General features: G+C 40.8%; 1 protein-coding gene and 1 long non-coding RNA gene across 3 annotated transcripts in view; one reads left to right on the plus strand and one right to left on the minus strand.

Moving 5' to 3' along the window:
- Positions 1 to 22174, minus strand: part of cdk21 (cyclin-dependent kinase 21) — a 49052-nt gene that overhangs the window by 16197 nt on the left and 10681 nt on the right. The gene's annotated exons all lie outside the window — the stretch shown is intronic.
- LOC307017084 lies at positions 4423 to 13506 on the plus strand. The gene is made up of 2 exons (XR_013802010.1): positions 4423 to 8307; positions 8394 to 13506. It is a non-coding gene; the product is annotated as an uncharacterized lncRNA (long non-coding RNA).

A 22174-nucleotide genomic window follows, 5' to 3' on the forward strand; every position in this document is an offset into this window, starting at 1 on the left:
ACTTATAGTGAAAATCACCCTTGAATGATGGGTTAGTAGCCTAAAAGATTTAGGAATCCAAAGTATAACATATAAAAAGTACCCTGTATCAAGATTGAGGCAAAACAAGGGAGAATTGACCTTTTTAGAGAGATTTAGCAAAAAAAAAGTCCAAGCGGACTAAGCTTTGGGCACATTTGGGTACATTTGGTTCCATGAGTGCCATTTAACCTTTTTCAGATACCAGACTGTACAAATCGTGGTATAACATTTAATTATCACTATAGGTATTCATTCCATAAAAAATAAATAAGATATTTAAATATTAAGTGTGTGTGTATGTGTGTGTGTATGTGTGTATGTGTGTGTGTGTGTGTGTGTGTGTGTGTGTGTGTGTGTGTGTGTGTGTGTGTGTGTGTGTGTGTGTGTGTGGGAAGTTCTCTCTTTGCATGAGATGCATGTTACTTGCACAATAAAAATAAGGAAACTTAGGAAACATTTGACTCCAACTGGAGAGATTTATTTAAAAAAATATTAGCAACACACTATACAACAAGCATTTTTTGGGTAAAAAAAAAAAACTTTATACAAACCCTGAATGTTACAGTATTACTCCAGTAAGTCATGCCATGCCCTGTAACAGTTATTTTTGGTAGTGAAGCACAGAGGGACCTGGCACTTCCTGCAGTACACAGGTGTCTTCACCCTTCTGTTGCAAGCATCAGAGCACCTCCAGCAGTACCTCCTGACCATGGTGGCATCTTCCCCATAATACTCGGGCATCCAGAAGCCATATCATCATCGCCTTCCTCACTGTGAAAACAAATGTGGAAAAACCAAATAGATTAATTCTCTGGCTTGTACTTTCAAAAATGTAACTCAAATCAGAAATAATTTCTCTACAACAACAGCAGAACATCAATTTTGAGTGTGTGAAATAATATTATATCCAGGGCTGCACATAACTGGTGCGCCAAAAAAAGAGCACCGGGTCATTTGAAAAAAGGCGCATTTGCATACCAACATTGAAAGAGAGAGAGAAGAGAAAAGAGAGAAGAGAGGAGAGAGAAGAGAGAGAGAGAGAAAGATATTTCTGAGTTGCATATGAACCAAGCGGCAAACCCTGGGGAAGAGCCGGGACGCCAATACGGAAGTCCCACACACTGCAGTTCATCTAGTGGCCAGTAGGAGCAGTCTGCAGAAGGGGGAAATTTCCATAGAACCCCATGTTAAAATGCCCAACTTTACAGCAGAAATAAACATGTTTACATCATGGTTCAAAAAACAATATTCTCTGTATAGTTAGATCCCCCCTTCATGAATATGGATTGGGGGGGTGAATATTTTCTCAACTCATCTGTTTAATTAATATTAAGCCTTAAAGTTATGCATATATTAGGGCGTGGTCACATTGAGTGACGGCTCTGTCAAGTAACTGCTGCTGCTAGTTTCTTGTCTCTCTGCTAGCTGCTCCGCGAAGCTAGCTACAGGGACTCTGCCTGGTCAGTTGATCCAGGAAACACTACTTGAAGCCGACCGTGGTTGTTTGTTCTTCATGTTTATATATCGGACTATTGTGACTCGCTCTGCGGTTAAAACAGACGGTGCATGAATGCGGTTTTGCGGTAAGTGAAATTTGAGTGCTTTATTTATGTGTTAATGATTTGAATCAGCTACGTAATTAATGTTAAGGCTTGGGCTAGCGTGTAAGTGAATGGTAGCTACATCGCTGCTAACGATGCTAATCGTAGCCTCCCAGTTAAAATCATAGACTGTATATATAAAGGTTAAAACGAAATAGACAAGTGTTAAGCGTTAAGTGGGATAATGCTGTAGAACAAATGGCTTCTGTTTGAGGTTGATAAAATAAGGTCATCCTTGTCACTTTGAGAGATATTTTATTATGTAGGTAGGAACTGTATGCATCGCTAAGGTTTATTTAAATTGGCTATGCTCAAGTATGTAGACAAGCTAATGTCGAAGTAATGTATGTGAAATCAACCTCCCAATAAGATGTGTGTATATTACAATTATGAATGTCATATTTCAAGATGATTACTTAGATATTACAATATGGTTGGTTGAGCTGGAGTTCATTATTGAGCTTACACTTACAAAGAATCCAAACCTTGTTGTTTTTATTAATTGCATTACCAAATGGGTATCAAATAAACAGCAAGCATTGGTAACAAAACTTCCAAAGTTACAGTAAAATAAAAAGGACCCTGACACAATCCAACATGTTCAACAGAAGAGAATCAGTCATATTGTTTGTACACATGGTACTTTACATATACAGGACTGTCTCAGAAAATTAGAATATTGTGATAAAGTTCTTTATTTTCTGTAATGCAATTAAAAAAACAAAAATGTCATACATTCTGGATTCATTACAAATCAACTGAAATATTGCAAGCCTTTTATTATTTTAATATTGCTGATTATGGCATACAGCTTAAGAAAACTCAAATATCCTATCTCTAAATATTAGAATATCATGAAAAAGTATACTAGTAGGGTGTTCAACGAATCACTTGAATCGTCTAATTAACTCGAAACACCTGCAAGGGTTTCCTGAGCCTTGAAAAACACTCAGCTTGGTTCAGTAAACTAAATCACAAGTATGGGGAAGACTGCTGATCTGACTGCTGTCCAGAGGACCGTCATTGACACCCTCCATCAGGAGGGTAAGACACAAAAAGAAATTTCTCAAAGAGCAAGCTGTTCACAGAGTGCAGTTTCAAAGCACATCCACAAAAAGTCTGTTGGAAGGGGGAAATGTGGCAGGAAACGCTGCACAACCAAGAGAGATGACCGCAGCCTTAACAGCATTGTGAAGAAGAGTCGCTTCCAGAATTTGGGGGAGCTTCAAAGACAGTGGACTGAAGCTGGAGTCCAGGTATCAAAAGTCACTGTTCACAGACGTGTCCGGGAAATGGGCTACAATAGCCGTATTCCCATGGTCAAGCCACTTCTGAACTCAAGACAACGGAAGAGGCGTCTGACTTGGGCTAAGGAAAAGAAGCACTGGACAGTTGCACAGTGGTCCAAAGTCCTCTTTTCAGACGAAAGCAAGTTTTGTATTTCATTTGAAAAGTCTGGAGAAAGGCTGGAGAGGAGCAAAATCCAAGTTGCTTGAAATCCAGTGTGAAGTTCCCACAGTCAGCGATGGTTTGGGGAGCCATGTCAGCTGCTGGTGTTGGTCCACTGTGTTTCATCAAGCCCAGAGTAAATGCAGCTGTGTACCAAGAGATTTTAGAGCACTACATGCTTCCGTCTGCTGAAAAGCTCTATGGAGATGAGGAATTCATTTTCCAGCATGATCTGGCACCTGCCCACAGTGCCAAAACCACCAGTAACTGGTGTACTGACCATGGCATTACTGTCCTCGATTGGCCTGCAAATTCCCCTGACCTGAACCCCATAGAGAATTTGTGGGGTATTGTGAAGAAGAAGCTGAAAGACACCAGACCCAACAATGCTAATGAGCTAAAGGCCGCTATTGAAGCATCCTGGGCATCCATAACACCTCAGCAATGCCACAGGCTGATTGCCTCCATGCCACGCCGCATTGATGCAGTAATCCGTGCAAAAGGATTCCCAACCAAGTACTGAGTGCATTAATGGACATTTTCAAATGTTTGATTGTGTTTTGCTGTTATAAATCTTTTTTTTTTACTTGGTCTGAGGAACTATTCTAATTTTTTGAGATAGGATTTTTGAGTTTTCTTAAGCTGTATGCCATAATCAGCAATATTAAAATAATAAAAGGCTTGCAATATTTCAGTTGATTTGTAATGAATCCAGAATGTATGACATTTTTGTTTTTTTAATTGCATTACAGAAAATAAAGAACTTTATCACAATATTCTAATTTTCTGAGACAGTCCTGTATATCTGTTTGTTTAAGGCAGGGGTCGGCAACCTTTTTGATATGAAGTGCCATTTAAAAAAAAAAATGTTTATCAACGTGCCAACCATAGGTGCCAACGATCGAGAATTATCAACGGGAGGGCGGGGGAGCCTCGCTGGAAGCAGCGTGTGGACCTGTCAGCGCAACTTACATGAGAGCCGAGTTTAACAAACACATTTCAATAATTGGTTTAAACGGCATAATAATAAGGACGATCGTTCGTTCTGTGATTCTCCAGAGCACACATGTTATGATATTAGGGTCATGCAGAGTGAGATGAGATGAGTTGAGGAGCTTGACGCTCGTGAACTATCAGCAGGAGGGCGGGGGAGCCTCGCTGGAGGCAGTGTGTGGACCTGTCAGCGCAACTTACATGATGCCAAATTTAACAAACACATTTAAATAATTGGTTTAAACGGCATAATAATAAGGACGATCGTTCGTTCTGTGATTCTCCAGAGCACACATGTTATGATAATAGGGTCATGCAGAGTGAGATGAGATCGCTGTCCCTTTAGAGAGAGAGAGAGAGAGAGAGAGAGAGAGAGAGAGAGAGAGAGAGAGAGAGAGAGAGAGAGAGAGAGAGAGAGAGAGAGAGAGAGAGAGGGGTGTGGCTTGTGCATGTGTGTTTGTGGATGGTAGAGCGACAGTGAGGGAACGTGTGTATGTTTCTGGAAGTGAAACGAGGAAGCAGAAAAACAGAGGTCTGTGATGTATTTTGTGAAACAGAAGAACAGCTAAATAAATGCAACGGCCTCCTAAGAAGAGCTCGCCTCTCTCCAGTCATTGAAGTTAAAGTGGGTTATTGAACCTGAAGCTTGTTGCTTCTGCCCTCCTCGACTACGGTCTGGGAGCCGACAGGGAAGTTCAACACACAGATGGCCAGTCCGCCCCTTTGTAGCATATTATTTCGATGAGAGATGAGCAGATCGCCACTGGGCTTTCAACTAAATACACAGCCACGCAAAAACTGCGGCATGTGTACAGCTCATTATGGGTACTGCAATTAGTGCAGTGCTGATCGTTTCACCACGGAGGAAAGCGGCAGAAAGTCGCCTGGAGTTAAAGAGCGGGGCTGCATTACGTGCATGGCTTTCTTCTGCAGGTAACGGGGAGATGAGCTCTGGCGGTGGTCTCGTTCAGGATCCGAAAATACAATTTCAATATTTTGCACACTTATTCCACTTATTCCTAGTGTGCCACTGGTTACGGTGCGTGCCAAGGGTTGCCGACCCCTGGTTTAAGGTGTCCAGGTGATGCAGACAGGCTGGACCAGAGTGAGAGACAGAACTGGACTCCTCACAGCAGTGAACTTCAGCACAGGTACAAAGGCTCTTTTTTTCATACTGTACAAAGAATCAAGAAAGATATTGGTTTAAATGAATTAAGTATTGACTTGAATACATTGATATACATTCCATTAAACAATACTAAATACTAGATCACCTACACATCAGTTAAGTTGGGTTTTTTTTCCATGCAAATACTTACATTTAGATGTTAACAAGCAATATGATTTTGTCAGCTTTCTATTTTAATGTATTGAAGGCAAAGATATTTAACACATAGTGAGAACTGCTACTATTTATCTCTCAATATTGTCTGTAAAAAACGTGGTAAAAGTGATTATTTCAGACAACAGAGCAAGCTTCTACAGTTGCACTACGTTTTGATAACATTTAAATATTATTTTGATAACATATATTTCAATGTTGATGAACTTCATACTGTTCATTCATAATCTGATTGTCTTTGTAGCTCACTGTTGAAATAAAATAAAACCGTACAATTACAAAATACATCTACAGCCCCTAAACACACAAACACACCGCTTTCATAAATAACACACTTGTTCTGCAATAATATGTTTTATGTTTCCTGTCATTTTTGTTAGGAAAGGACATGCCTGAAAGACACAACATGTTCTCCTTCTCTGAGGGTCAAGAAGAACATCCAAGAGGAACATTAAAAGCTGATGCTATGAGATTTTAAGACCAGTACACTAAGAAACTACTTTTATTGTAAAAACAGTCAGCTGATCGAATGCACCGATTTCCACATCTACACTCCATCAGCTGATTATTTCTATTTGCCTCACTTTATGAGCTTCACATCACTTGTACCTTGTACCGCAGTTTGCAACATCACAAATAAATGGGGCCAATCTTCAGTCAGATGTGAATGTGTAATCTAACATTTTCAGTGAGAATAATGGACAAAAGGAGTGCAAATACAAATACAATTTATTGAAATGTGAACCAAAAGTTAATCAAATGTTTTAAATAAAAAGCACATATGGACAGAAGGTGTAAAACTATTAAATGTGTAAGTAAACACATTTAGTCAAATAAAGTGACAGACTAGGCCTGTGCAGTTGGTATCAGCTTTGCCCAGCATGGGCTCCTCCATCAGGCCTGGTCCTCCTCGCAGAGGAAAGACCCTCAGTCCTCTCCGGGCCAACCAAACAGACAGGACGTCCATCACACGGAGGTTTCTCCCTGAAGTCTCTGCAGCTTTCTGGACACCACGCTGTCTCAATCCGTCCACACTGAATATGAGAGGGGGAAAATGAAAATAATAAATGCTTTAGACAATAAGAAATATAAAGTTGACAGTTGAGTTGCTCAGTTTTTTTAGATTGTCAATACTATTACTGTATAACTAATATATCAGTTTAAGAGGCACATTCAAATAAAGATTGGTCTTTAAATACATGTTGTCTTTTTAATTGTTTGTCTAAAGTCAAGGATCTAGAACTGGTAGTTTGTTTTAATGATACAGTCTGGTTATTGTGCTGTTTGGAGGAGGCCTCACAGGTAAGAGCACTAACTAGCTACCATCACATGTACCTTAGCTTGACTTAAATGTATTAAACGTATAGTTAAGTGATATCAAAATATAAATAACTAATGTCATGCAAACATATTAATATTTGCTTGAGTCCAGTGTTGAATTTAGCACAACTGCATACAAACGTTAAGGGATTTTAAGATTCTGAAGTATTATGCTAAAAACTCAATAACTTAGATTATTATTTATAGTTTTGCTGAATAGTTTCATGTCCGCTTACCTTAGAAACGTAAAATGCCATGGCAGTGTGCAGTTGGGGAGAATGTTAGATTAGCTTGGTAGCTTCAGCTAGCTCTGGAACTTTCAGCTCGGTGGCAGCAGGTCCCGCCTTGGCTCCGCCTCTTTGCCCTTATTTGGAGTAGGCGGGAGTTGAACTCTGACGTCACTGTCGAGCCGTTAGGGGCCGACTCCGCCTGACAGGCCCGGACTGGCCATTGGGAGGACTGGGAGGTTTTCCGATGGCCTGGCCTGTTAAGTGGCCTGCTGGCCTGAGATTTTTTTTTTTTTTTATGTCTTGTGAACGCAACGCTGGCATAATATGATCTGGCCTGCTGCTGACATGGCCTGTGTAACACAAGACTAAAATAATACGTGTTTAATTCAGCCCAGATGCAGTGACTGCAGGCCAAATCCATGAATGTCCAAAATAAAGTTGCACCGGTATGAGGCGCACATAGGAGGCGCAGTGAGAAAGACGCACCTGTCAGACTAGCGATTGGGCACATTTACATTTCAGGAGAATAATGAAGATGTGACGTTTCTCATGAGACCAGCGCGCTGCCGTTTGAATTAGTGTGGACTGGACTGACTGAACTGACGCCGGTGGCAAGCTTAATTATTGTGGATGGATGGACCCCCATCCTGCGAAAAAAAGGAGGAAAGGTGGTGCAGAGAGGGAAAAAGAGAAAAAGAAAAAAGCCCGCGAGGAGGAGGCAGCGAAATGTGCTAAAATCACAGATTTATTCAGAACCCCCCGTATGGTACAGAATGACGAAGCCGAAAGTAAGTTAGCCAACATTATGAGCAACATTTCTTTCTATATTGTAGTCTGATGTGCACATCGACTGACTGTCAACAAAACAGTTTCTCAGTCCAATGTTATGTTAGTGGCAGACCCTGTGTGACTGAGACTGTGAGGCTACAAAAAACACAAACATGTCCTTAATGTTATTCAAGGCTAATATATAGGCTAATATAACCGTTAGACTGCAGCTAACTGGGGCTACATACCCCATACTGTGAGTGAATAACTGTGCATCAAAGGGGGAGACAATAAGTATGTTATTAGGCCATGCAAATATAGGGTCAACTAACTTGAACTAAGTGATACAAATAAGTGTCGTTATTAACTATAGTACTGGATCTCCCTCAAAACCACCAACATTGGCATTGGCCTACGTGAAGTAAACTTGAATAGGCCATTATACAGTTATAATGTACTCTGGACCGTGAGTCAATTGAAAATAAGTTGTGCTCCTCATTCTTTTTCCTTTGCAAAGGTGGAGATAATAGCAGTGCCGGTCCTTCACAGGGAGAACCAAGCACCAGCACAGAGGAACTGGCAGGTATAGCGCAAACAGTCCACAGTGGGACATGTTATAGATATTAGTGAGATTAATAGTTAATGTGATTACATGTTCTCCTTATTAAGTAACACTATCAGATGACGCTGATGGTGATGACCCTGAGGGAGAGATGCAGGCAGAGCTCAGTGCTAGGACAGAACTGGCAGGTACAGAGGAAACTGTTTCAATAGGCTATGACTATGAAAACACTGAACAAAACCAAAGGAAATGTAATGACAACAGTATAAGCAAGCTGTGTTCATGTTCTCCTAATAAGTTACTGTTACATATAGTTATTGATACGAGTTTAATCCTTATGCTGGCTCTTATTCAGTACCAGCCGATGCTGAGGAGGTCGAAAAGACTAGTGAAGATTCAGGGTCCAGCAGGGAAATTGCAACTGAGGAGAAAGACAGGGAACGACAGGAAGTACAGGAAGTTGACACAGAGAGGCCTTTTGATTATTTTGCTCGCCCTCAGCCAAAAGATTTTGACTTATTTTTTTCTTACCACCCACAACAAACTTCCAAGAAAGCCATTCCTAAAATATTCCACAGCAAGGATGAAACAAATAGGAAATGGTTAACTTACTGTGAATCATCGAATTCTCTGTATTGCTCGCTGTGTCTCATGTTTGCCAAGCCTGCCAGTGACAATACTTTTGTGAAAGGAGGCCTGCAGCCATGGGAGCATGTTCACCAGAGAATTGAAGAGCATGAAAGAAGCGGGTTGCATCAAGATAGTGCAAATGCATATTTCCTGAGAGCAAGCAGAGCTGATATCAGTAGCCTACTAAGAGACAAACAAATGTCAGCCCACCGAGAGGAAGTGAGGAAGAAAAGACAAGTTATGGAGCGTGTGGTTAATGTCATAACATTAATTGGTAAGCGTGGACTCAGCTACAGGGGTGGAAGTCATGAAGCAGCGTATAGCCTTGAAAATGTGGCCTTGGATCATGGGAACTTCTTGGACATTATTATGCTGCTGAGCAAATATGATACCACCCTTCAAGAACACCTCAACGACTGCATTAAGAGGAGCAAGAGGTTGCATGAGGCTGGAGGTGCAGGAAGGGGGTCTTTACTAACTCTGCTCTCAAAGCAAACAGTGAACAAAATCATTGATGTCATTCGTATTTTAATCCAACACACTGTTGCGAGTGAAGTTAAAAAGGCAAATATGTTTTCGATCCAACTTGACACAAGACAAGATCTGACATCCAAGGACCAGTGTGCAGTAGTCCTGAGGTATGTGACTGATGTCATTCATGAGAGGCTTATAGCTGTCATTGATGGTGAGTCTTCAACAGGAGCATTCTTTGTGGAGCTGGTGAAAAAAACTCTGGAGAAAGTTGACATTGACATCAAGACATGTGTTGGTAACTCGACTGATGGAGCTGCTAACTTGCATCGGCAATACAAGGGATTCTCTACATTGATCACCAGAGAGTCTCCCAACCAAGTCCACATATGGTGTTATGCACATGTTTTGAACCTTGTGTTAACAGACACTACTGGAGTCGTCGTTTCAAGTGAATCCCTCTTCTCGTTGCTAAATGATTTAGCAGTTTTCATCAGGGAGTCTTACAAACGGATGAACCTGTGGGACGAAGTCAGTTAGGACAACAGACACAGACGGCTTGCTCCGATAGGAGAAACTCGCTGGTGGTCAAAGATACAAGCCTTACACAAAGTATTTGGCTGTTTTGGAAATCCTGGCCATGCCCTTTATATCGACTTAGTGATCACCATGACAAGGATAGAGCTTGATGACACTATGAAGCCTACTGTGAGAGTTAAAGCCAGAGGATACATTGAGGCACTTCTGAAGTACGAAACCATACTTACAGCACAGGTTTTTCTCCGGATATTTGAACAGACTTCCCCCGTATCAAAATATCTGCAGACCAGTGGTATGGACATTCTTACTGCTCAACACTTGGTGAAGGGAACTGAAGACAGCCGGAGAAAGTGTACCAGGGACTTTGATGGTGTTAAGAAAGCTGCAGATGAGTTTGTGGTGTGGGCAAATGGCATTCTACAGGAACAGGATGAGTGCGATTTGGAAGTTCAGACTGCCCTCCCAGAGAAACGAGTCAGAAAAAAGAAATCCATGCCAGGTGAAGTGGCACAAGATGAGCCTGTTTCAGATGCTGAGAGAAACTATAGATCAAAGTGGTGCTGCAACAAACGACTAATTTGATAATCGATTAATCTATTGATTAATGAAACGATTAATCGACTATTCGGAAAATAAAGATGAATACTTGATTCAAAAATACATATATTATTAAATTAACTAAACACATTTTGAACAAAATTAACATAGCTTTTTATTTAAATTAAATAAATAATATTTCACATCAAAAGAAACAACGTTTTAACAAATCGTACTAAATAATCTGATAACAGAATTGTAAACAGAATAGCTGAAACTTTAACTAAATAAATAACTCAGTTACCTCTAATCATTAACCCATGTTTGTATAATGTAGTTAACTCTGTGTGTTGCTGCTAGCATACATAACACCTGACGTGGAAACGTTACTCGTGGATGGGGCTACAGAGCTACTAGAAAGACAGTCGAACCCGGTGCATTTCTCCGTCTGAATGTGGTGCACTTTTGCTAAATGTTTAGACAAATTGCTCGTGTTACCGCCCTTACATGCTAAATTCTTATTGCACTTTTGGTAACGAGCATTGTCCACCTCAAGACGGGTAAATTTTAACAACACCTCGGAGCGTGTTCTCTCCGCCATCTCCGCAGTGTGTTGCTGCATGTAGCAGCTGCGTGTGTGTAAACTGCCCCGCCCCCTCCCACACAGACGGGGGAGAGAGATCTCGTCTGATCGAAAATACATCATAGACGCATTTGTTTGTCTTTTTGCATGTTAGAAAAGAGTTGGCGACACTAAGACTGCGATATAATGTTTTTGTAGCAATAATACATGACATATATTTTTTAAATGTCTCCAGTACCGATAAAAAGACCAATAACTTTGGAGCTTAACGGCGCGTAAAACACACGTGATGACGTCACCAACGAATCGACAACTGAATTAGTTGGCAACTAATTTGGTAATCGATTATTATCGATTAAGTCGATTAGTTGTTGCACCCCTAGATCAAAGCACATAATGTCATCCTCGACACTGTCACAGACAGCCTACAACGTCGATATGCAGCCAATGCAGTGCTGTGCTCTGACTTTGTCTGTATGGATCTCAAAAACTTCCCTCAAATAAGGAGTAAAGGCCTACAGAAAGTGGCTCTGGAGGAGCTTAGCAAATGCCTGCTGAAATTTGATGAGCGGGCTACAGTTGGGACCTTGCAGGCAGGACTGAATAGCCTTGCAAATCAATGGGAGACACTGAATATGTCACCTTTAGATAACTATACCATCAGGGGATCAACAGTCAGTGGGCTGCCTGGGGAGAGTGGACAGACTGTGGATCCTGAGGAGGGCCTGGAGTTGGAGAACAGAAGCTGTTTCACATGTAAGAACTGTCCCATATGCTGTCATATCATGTCTCATTACAACCTCTTAACAGATGCATACCATATCATTGGACTGGGATACAAGTTCTTACTGACCTTGTCTGTTACACAAGTTGCCTGTGAAAGGACTTTCTCCACCCTTAAATTTGTGAAGAACAGACTCAGGACCTCCATGACCCAGGACCGCCTTGAGGCTTTTTTGCTGATGTCAACAGAGAAGGAAATCCTTATGGGACTTGACATTCACAATGTCATTGACAAGGTCGCAGAGACCAGTGAGTTGATGCGCCGCCAGCTTACCTTCTAGGGTAAGAGAGCATCTCCAAAGGTGCATTATGTAGTTTCAGGGGAGGGGGATTTGCAGAGCCTGCAGTTAGTTTAAAAACATATGTACTGTACATGTGATTCTTAGTATTGATTATTTGATCTTAAATAAAAACAAATATTTTAACATTTAAATCTGTTTGTTCAGATTTCCAAACTTTTATTTGTTTCTTATGCCTACTGTAGCACTTTGGGATTGATTTTAGCAATGAAAGGTGTTTCATAAATACAATTTATTATTATTATTATTATTATTATTAGATGATAAAATACGTACAAAAAATGTTCACTGCTCTGATCAGAGAAAACCAGATTCAGACTTCTGTTAAGTTTAAGTTGCTGCTAACCTGAAGTAACTGAATTGTAATGTTGCTGCATTGAATAGATGGGCTGAAGCTGGCATCTAAATCCTTTTTGCAGACAAAATAATACAATCGTGTAACACGATGTTCATATACTTATTTGATTATTCAAATGTAAACCAATCTTTTTCATATGGGTGTTTTAGAGTTGTACCCCCTAGATCAGGGGGTACTCCCGCTAGGAGTGCTCCTAACTCGCACTAAAACATTTTACGTAGGAGTTTTTTCTTAAAAGTTATTCACAAAGCCGCTGAGACCTACTCATACTAAGGATAAATCACTAAGAGTGACGCGCCGTTGCTATGGATTACGTCGATTCTCGTGCATGAGTTTAGAAGCGGTCAGTACGGTGATTGGTTGTTCAGAGCAGGCGGTCTCGGTGAAACTCATCCGCAACATCCCACAAACGAGCCCACTAAATCACCGAAAAACAAGGAAATAGCCTAGGCTATAAATGTATTCCTATCAAATAGTTATGGACAGTGCAGTTAGCAGAATACACGCATGATGACAAGTTTGTGCAGACCACGATAATGACGTTGTATATGCACGTTAAAGAGAGAGAGCAAACAATAAAAATACGTAAATTGCATTAAATCAAGGAGGCAATTAAAAGCACCCTGCAAACTATTATCCAATGAGCATATTTCCAGCACTTAAACACTTTCAATAACAGCCCATACCACCGTTCAAGTCCCCTTATCATGATGAATGAAAACAATCTGCGTGTTGATGGAATGTACTTTCTTTCTATTGACGAACACGTCCTCATCTTTTGATGGCGCAATTATTTTTATGTGCACCGACCACAACGGGCATACCTGCAATTGCCATGAAGTTGGCTTTGATCCTGTGTAGTTGTTGATTGTCCAAAGGAAACCGGATAAACTGTTGGATGATATGTGGTCTAGAGAGCGCGTTGATGGTTTGGTTTATGGCACGGCTGACTGATGGTTGCGATATTACTAAATCGTCGGCATTGCAAAGTTGCATTTTCCCTGTTGCTAAATATCGTAGTGTTGCCAAAAAATTTATTTCCGGACTAATAGGGTTATTCCTGTTAGTCGGGGATTTTATTGCATCCCGCACTAATTCCACAACAAGTTTGATACCCTCACGATTTAGCCTATATCTCTTGATCAATTCACAGTCTTCCATTGTCTCCAAAACATTTCGTCTCGCAGCCATTTTCAGATTCTTTGTGAATAGGTCTTACTGAGTTAGGAGTCCTCTCGAGGACTTTTAAGCTCTCCTAAACTTAGGTGCTACTTTTAGGCCTAAAATACTTTGTGAATTGTTCTTAGTGAATAAAATTAGGAGTCCTAAATGTAAGACTGACACGCCCATTATGTTTAGGAGTTTCTCCTAAATTCGCCAGTTAGGAGCTACTTTTAGCCCTAAGATCCTTTGTGAATACGGCCCCAGGTCTCTAGTAATTGTGTGCTCAAAGTGCACCAGATTGAAGCATTTTACTTTAAAATGTTCAAAAATATCTTCCCGGGGGGGCATAGGCTACATACAATAATGAATACATTTGAAGCTATTTTTACGTATATTACCTATGTCAATAAGTTTCTGTTTTAGTAGTGTATTTGCCTTTTGTAGAGATTTTTCATTTATTCTTTACATATAAAATCTCGCCTAGGGCAGCAAATTGGCTAGAACCGGCCCTGGTACTAGGCCTCAAGTCTTTCTTGTGCTGTCACATAGAAACAAATTGGCGGGGCGCAAACACAAAAAAATGCTACGCGGTCCGCGCTCACATTATGCTGGGCCCACGTGCCTTAGCACCGCTGCTATGACTCCATCCTAGTGGAAACACTGCGTGTTTTTTAGGTAGCATAATATCATAGCATTCTTATATGAATCCTTTTGTGACTTGTATTGAGGGGCAAATGTTGATGAGAAGATTAAATGGTATGTAGGAAAGAGTGTTCAAATAGAGTGCATTGATGGCTGTGGTTGTGTTTAACAAAGTGGTGCTGTGTGACTGTAAGTCAATATGGAATGAGCTTTGGTGATTACTTTGCCAATATGTGGAATACACTAGCGGATATGGATAGCTCCTGTTAACTTTTTCGTTGAATTGAGTGCTGTAGTTAACTAAATGGGATTTAAAATTATTTTGTTTTTCAGAATGAACAAAAACAACACAGCAGCTTGAACAGATATCACTATAGGTAGATATTAATAAGAATGAAACTATACATTTACATTTCTTTAAATGTACAGTTCTGTTTCATATGGGTGTTTCCAGATTGATGCATTTCACTCAAAAATAAATAAAAAATATCTTCCCGGGGGAGCATGCCCCCGGACCCCCCTAGAGGTTCACATGGATAGGTTACCAAATACATATGCACACTTTTTTTTAACAGTAACCTATGTCCATATGTTTCTATTTGGGTGGTAGATTTAAGGGCTATCACTACAGGCAGCAACGCTGTAAATATTTGAAGATACATCCAGCAAAACGTCCCCCAAAAAAACTGGTAGTGGCCTGGCTGGGTGTATAATTCCCGGCCTGACTTATAGTCCCAGTCCGGCCCTGCCGCCTATTAAGGGCTTCTCTGCAACTCTGCAGAATCCTATGGGTGACGTCACAGACCCTACGTCCATTTATATATACAGTGGTTCTCAACTGGTCAGGCCTCGGGACCCACTTTTTACTTGGTCAATACATCGCGACCCAACATTTTGAAGCACTCAAATCTATTCAACAAAAAAACGTGCTGTAATATTTACGCTTTTCAGCATACAATATTAATACAAGTGAAGTACAGTGCATATATCCCTTCACAGAACTAAAGTATGCTTTTAAAAAAGGTTTAATAAGATGATGGAATCAAAGCTGAACTATATAAAAAGGCACACATGCTGAAAACCCAACCCCAGCAGGGGGTCTGGGGGGATTCTCCCCCAGGAGATTTTTAGAAATACTACCATAAACTATGCATTCTGGTACACTCTGAGAAAAAATAAAATAAATCTATTACTACCCGACATATTAATAATATGTTATGCCATTGTTTGTTTTTCACCATTGTTCTGTGACCTGTCAATCATCAAACCGGGGGTCATATTTCATTATGTGTTCATTTTTATCTGAAGTTGTACCCATGGATGTATAAAGAAGAGTTCTACCGCAAGGTTATTCTCCGTGGGGACTTCCGGCAACAATCTTGATTCTGATTGGCCAGAAGACTCGAAAAAACATCAGCAAAGATATTTTATTGAGAAGATGATCAGTACGTGACAGAAGTTTTCAAAACCGTTTATGGTCTCCGGTACTTTCAGTCCAACGCCGACTGCATGCACAGCGTTAGAAAATAGGGCCTTCAAAATAAAAGTTGACTTCCCCCCCCCCCCCCCGCAAAAAAAAAAAGAATTCCAATTTCTTTCTTTTTTTTCTTTTTTTGTTCTTCACTCACACATCCGCGACCCACTAGAAACGGGTCCGCGACCCACTTTTGGGTCGCGACCCACCAGTTGAGAACCACTGGTCTATGATATGAACCTATGATATGAACTCAGGGCTGGCCCGTAGCCGCGTTATAGATGTTCGCCTAGGGCGCCAGATCTGGGGAGGCGCTGCGCTGGCAGTTCTTGGGAGGGAAACAATTTTTTTTGACAGTTGGTGCTCATCCAAATTTTCGGCCTTGATGTAACAATATTCATAATTAAGTCAATGTAACACCCTTTTCACCCCGGTTCCATGTTTCATTTGCCCTGTACGATGGGCGCTGTAAGTGATGAAAATGGGGGATGTTGGTTTATCTGGCGCCCGCAGCTCACAGCCAAAATGAGAGTGACCGAGGGAGAGAGGGAGGGTGCACCGGTACCAGCGCTGTTGTTATTAGAATCTGGTGCTAGCTGCTCTAACGGATATAAGAAGATGTTTCTACAATAATGTGGAGGGAGAGTCCTCTCCAGTCAGACTGAGAGGCTGATAACTACAGCTCAGTGAGGTAAAGGACTCTTGAGTGTTTAGATAGTTAACTTTAGTCTAAGTTCAAACGGTTTGGTCACAATTTATGTAAACACATATTTCCAAGGCACTCCTTTATAATTATTGGGATAAACAGGTTTGAAATCATTCCAATGTATACTATAGGACAGTAACCAAAAATATCATTTAAAACTGGAGATATAAAAAAAATGCATAAATAAATGTTAAGGTAAAATAAGATATGAATGACTTCCGGTTTACACGTGAGGCGATAAGCAGCTAAGAAGAGGAGCTCCCGGCCGAATAAGTTCAAAAAGGAAGAAAACCCCTATAAATGCGATTCGAAGTTGGAAGAATAGGTCATGAGCAAATCAGTAAATAAGAAAGGAACGGAGAAAAAGACGAAAGCCGAAAAACAGCCGGGAGAGATGCAGGTCCAGACGGAACACAGTCAGCCGCTAACGGCTAACGCTAAAGCTAGCAATGACGAGCAACCTAGCTGGGTGTCGGCGCTGCAGACTAGCTTAGATGCCATGCGGGATAAACTCGAAAAAGCCCAGCACAACATGGATGCTAAACTGGATCAAATTGGCAGCCGGATGGAAGAAAATGTAAGAGTACGTGAAGAAATGGGACAACTGAGAGAATATATGGACAAACACGGAGAAGATATGAAGCAAGGGCTTGATAGCTTCAGAGAGGAAACAAATAGAAACTTCGAGACCGCTGAGGCGGAGATGCGGGCCCAAAAGAAGGATATGGAGATCCTAGAAGAACGTACGGCTGGGGTCGAGGAGTGGAGTACCGACGTCCAGGACATTATTACGGCCTATCTTGAACAACAAACCAAGCTCCAAGTTTAGCTGTCCGACATATGGAGGTCGAGAAGAAATAATATACGAATCTGGGGGTTGAAGGAGGGAATAGAGGGAGACTCGATCTCCGAGTATGTTGACAGGTTAATTCACAAGGAGCTGGGAATGTCGGAGAATATTAAGTTGGAGATTAAAACGGCGCACAGGGCACCTGCTCCAAAACCACAACCAGACAAACCCCCAAGAGCCATTATTGTCAACTTCTTGAGGTTCGAGGTCAAGGAGAAAGACATTAAGACGGCCTGGTGAACGGCGATGGAAGTGAAGGGACGGAGAGTGACATTCGACCACGATTATTCTTCTGAGGTGGCGGTTAAACGTTAGAAATATGCAGGGCTCAAGAGAATTCCGAAAGATAAGGGGATTCGTTTTCAATCTCCAATAGAAACACTGAGGGTTTACTGGAACGAAGGAACGATAGTGTATAAGAGTGCTCCGGACGCGGCGAGGGCGATGTGCCAGAGAGGCTGGCAGGTGCCGGACCCGGGAGTAGAGAGAGCTACGCTGCTGCAGAGACTGGAGGCAGCGCGCAAGTGGACCAGACTTCGGAGACGAGAGCGGGGATGGGAGTGAGGGAAGACCGGCACCGTATCGGGGGTGTTGATGAGTAGTCTATGAGGGAACAAGATACGGCGTTGAAAAGACAGAAGGATGAGAGGTGACGGGCCACGGCGATCAGAAAAAGACAGCACAGACACAAACAGATTTAACCAAATTACTTATAAATGCTCTAGCCTTTTATTCTGTGCCCCGAAAATACCTTTGAAACACTGCAGTGGGTGAGTAAGAAAGATTGTTATTTGTTTTTATAAAAGGAACCTGTATGGACATGTATGCAGGCTGGGGAATTATTTATCTATAACATTTTACGATTTGATTCAGACTAATTTAAAGAAGTGCTAATTCACTAGAAACATAGAATCACCTCCATCGCCAATGCAGAGACCAGGAGTTTAAAGACTTTATGAAAAATGTTCACAGAGTTCCGGCCGGGAGCTCCGGAGTTTAAACCACACGCTGGACAATTATAGTGAGCTCGGGAGATCAGCCACAGGAGAGATCTCCGCCACTAGGGGGGGCCCTCTCACTAGGAGAGGCCTTACCTTTCACCCACCAGCGGGGGAAAGGGGGATATTTTTGAAACCCCCGAAAACCTTGGAAGACCAAGTTCTGATGTTTAAATTGTATTTGTTTAGCTTAGCGGTTGCTGCTACTATATATATATTGTTTTTTGTGACATGGAGGGAACGAAAATATGCTTTGAAGGGAAATATAATGCAACGTAGGGGAATCAAAATGGTGTCGTTAAATGTAAATGGTTTGAACAATCCGATTAAAAGGGGGAAAGTATTAACCAAATTTAGAAAGGAGGAGATGCAGGTTATCTTATTGCAAGAAACTCACCTATCAGTACAAGAACATGAAAAACTGAAAAGGTATGGATATAACAACACATTTTATAGTTCATTTAAGCAAGGTAGGAGAGGGGTGGCTACACTAATTGGGAACTCAGTAAAATTTGAAATAAACAAAGAAATATATGACAGAGGGGAGGTATGTGGTGATCAAGGGGGAAAATGGAAGGACAAATGGTTACACTAATTAATGTTTACGCCCCACCGGACAACGATCAGACTTTTTTTAAGGAATTGTTTGATATCATAGCTGTGGAAATGAAAGGAATCCTGATTTGCGGGGGGCACTTCAATGTGGTACTAAACTATGATTTAGATACAACAAGTACAAGGAAGGCTAGGACACATATTGTCAGATACATGAACATACAACTGAAGGAACTAGGAATCACAGATATATGGAGAGATATACACACACTAGATCAGGGGTCGGCAACCCGCGGCCCACGGGCCGCATGCGGCCCTTTAAGCCCTCTGCTCTGGCTCCCTTGAGCTTAGACAAAAATAAGAAGGAAATAAAATAAAAGTACTTGTAGGACTATTTGTATTTTGTTGCACGGTTGAAAATGTTTCGTATCTTGTATTTTGAGGTGATACTGTGCCACATAAATAAAAAACAAAACGGTTTTAATTAGGTCAACTAAAATATGCGTCACATCCTGCTACGGTCCCGCGCGAGCGCCTTTTCTTGGAGGCACTCGCGCGGGGACCTCCGGCTCGATGAGCGAACTATGGATAAATCAAAGAAAAGTACCGGAGGGACACAGGATTTAATTCTGTGTGGACAGAGTTATATTTTTTCACAGCAAACAATGCTGGTTTACCGGTATGTTTGATATCTAGAGAGAAGTTGTCAAAGGTGCTGCAACCTTTACGTATCGAGGAACAACACGGGAGAGGAAGACAGCTGACGATCTTCAGTCATAATTCAATGGGGTATGTAATTTATTTCAGAAAACACTTTTTGTTATATTCCATGGAATGCTCTTAACGTCCCGATAGCAATGAATATATTAAATGCTTTGACAATAAATACATACAAAAATTCATCTCTGGAAGCCGTAGCGCTGTAAAAAGCACGACCAATCATTTTAGCCGACCCGGCTAAAATAACTGGATGGCCTACATGCCTGTCAGCCTTCCATCTCTGTTCCATCTGTGCACAAACTTATCTCGTGGCCTCATTGATGATGCGCGTTCGTATGTGTTGGAGGAGGGACTCTGTAAGAAAGTCTGAAGGAAGAGGCCTATTTTTTCCGGTTGTGTATTTTCAAATTCTAGCGCACTCGAGCTGGTTTCTCCATTCTTACCTACCCTACCTTTAACTCTTTTTAGGGTGCAGCTATATATTTTATTTATTTCAAAGTGGGCCCATTTTAATAATATTTTTTTTTCCTTCAAATGTTCAGAGGACTCCCCAAGTGCTGTGTTTAATTTATTTTAAAGTAGGCCTGTGTATTATTTGTAATTCTCCTTATAGGAGTTCTTTGTTTCTTATTAGAGGTTAACAGTTTTATATAATGTAATAAATGCAAAAAAAACTGTATTATTTGTCTGATATAACAATAAATACAACTTTATTAGCTATGAAATATGTTTTGCGGCTCCAGAAAAAAACATTTGGGGGGAAAAGGAGCAAAATGGCTCTTTTGGTCAAAAAGGTTGCAGACCCCTGCACTAGATAGAGACTACACACACTACTCACACCCACACTCAGTCTATTCTTGGATAGATTACTTTTTTATGTCAAAGGGAGATAAATATAGGGTAGAAGACTGTAGAATAGGTGTTACAGACCTGTCTGACCATAGTGCAATATATCTAACATTGAATCTAAATGGTAGGAGGAAGAACACCGTCTGGAGGTTGAATGTGGGTCTATTAAACAATAAGGGGTTAGTGGAAGAAATAAAGAGATAATCAGATATAAGGAGGAAAATTATAATGGGGAAGTAGACCCAACTATTCTGTGGGACGCACTAAAGGCAGTATTAAGGGGGAAACTAATAGCACAAACTAGGGATGCACCGAATATTCGGCCGCCGAAAATTATCGGCCGAAAATTGTGAAAAAGGCCCTTTCGGTTTTAGCACCGAAAAAATATCACCGAATGTCCGAGAACAGGGTTACGTTGGTAAGCTAGCGTGTTGTTTTGATGACGTAATCAAAACGCGGCGACAAGCACGGCGCGCGACCATGCTCGCGTCTTGCTCACAGCCAACATGTCGTACTTCTCAACATGTCTGGCGCTTGGAGATATTTAAAAATACCAGAGAAAGAGGCGAGGATTGCGATTTGTAAAACGTGTTCAGCTGACATTTCTCGAGGGGGTGTAACTGCAAAGACTTTCACCACTTCGGGATTACTACACCACTTGAAATCAAAACAGCCCGGACAAATATGCGGAGTAAGATAAAATCACAAGCACTGACAGCGAGAGACTGTTCAGCGCTGCCTCTCATGTGCTTGATGAGAAGAGGAACAGACTTATGGCTGATAAAGCAGAGAAGCTAATGTTCATTAAAAAGAACCTCCCACTTTTCCTTAATAAGTAGACAAGGCTGGCTTATCATAAGCTTATCTAGTTCTACATGTCTACTCTATACCCACTTTCCTGAACAATTTTCGTTGTGAGTTATAATTCACCATCTCAGGTTATCATTAGGGGGAAATGACAGCAGCACAGTGTTCAATATATTGTACTTTCGGTATCTAAATGATACAATGTTGTTTACATTGCTCATGAGGACAGACCACCTTATTTGCAGATTCTTGAAATTGTAATTTAATTTGTAATTGATTGTGGATTTTGTATCCAGTTTTCACTTTATGTATCTTTATACAATGTTTACTACTTTGCTTATGAGGACAGAAATACTTATTTACAGATTCTTGACATTCAAATGTAATTTCATTTGTAAATAGTTACATTCATGTGGATTAATCCAGTTTGCACATTTGTATGCATGCACTTATAGGTGCATTTGTTGTTGTTGAAGGCCTGGCTGTTTCAGTCTTTATTTAAACTATTTTGTTTTAGGCCTACTGGCCTAGATGTTTATGTAGTTTTAGAGCACCTTGGCTTTGTTCTGAATGCACTTTGTTGTAGTTATCCTACAGAGAAAAGAAAATGCACTTGACTTGGAACTAATGTACTGTATACATTCAAAAGTGCTGAATAAATGTTTTATGGACCCATAATAGTGATTATTATTTAAGTTAAGTTTTGCCATAATCATGTCTTTTTCCATAATCAGGTAGCTGAACAACATTGGTAAAAAATGTATACATTATATATATATATATTTCTATTAGGGCCGGGACCAGATTAAAAAAAATAATCTAATTAATTAGAGGCTTTGTAATTAATTAATCGAAATTAATCGCATTTTTAATCACATATACATTTTTGACCTGAGAACAGTGAGAAGCAATTTTTTTCACA

This window comes from Notothenia rossii (assembly GCF_949606895.1).
Source record: "Notothenia rossii genome assembly, chromosome: 8".
In the NCBI taxonomy this organism is placed as follows: Eukaryota; Metazoa; Chordata; class Actinopteri; order Perciformes; family Nototheniidae; genus Notothenia; species Notothenia rossii.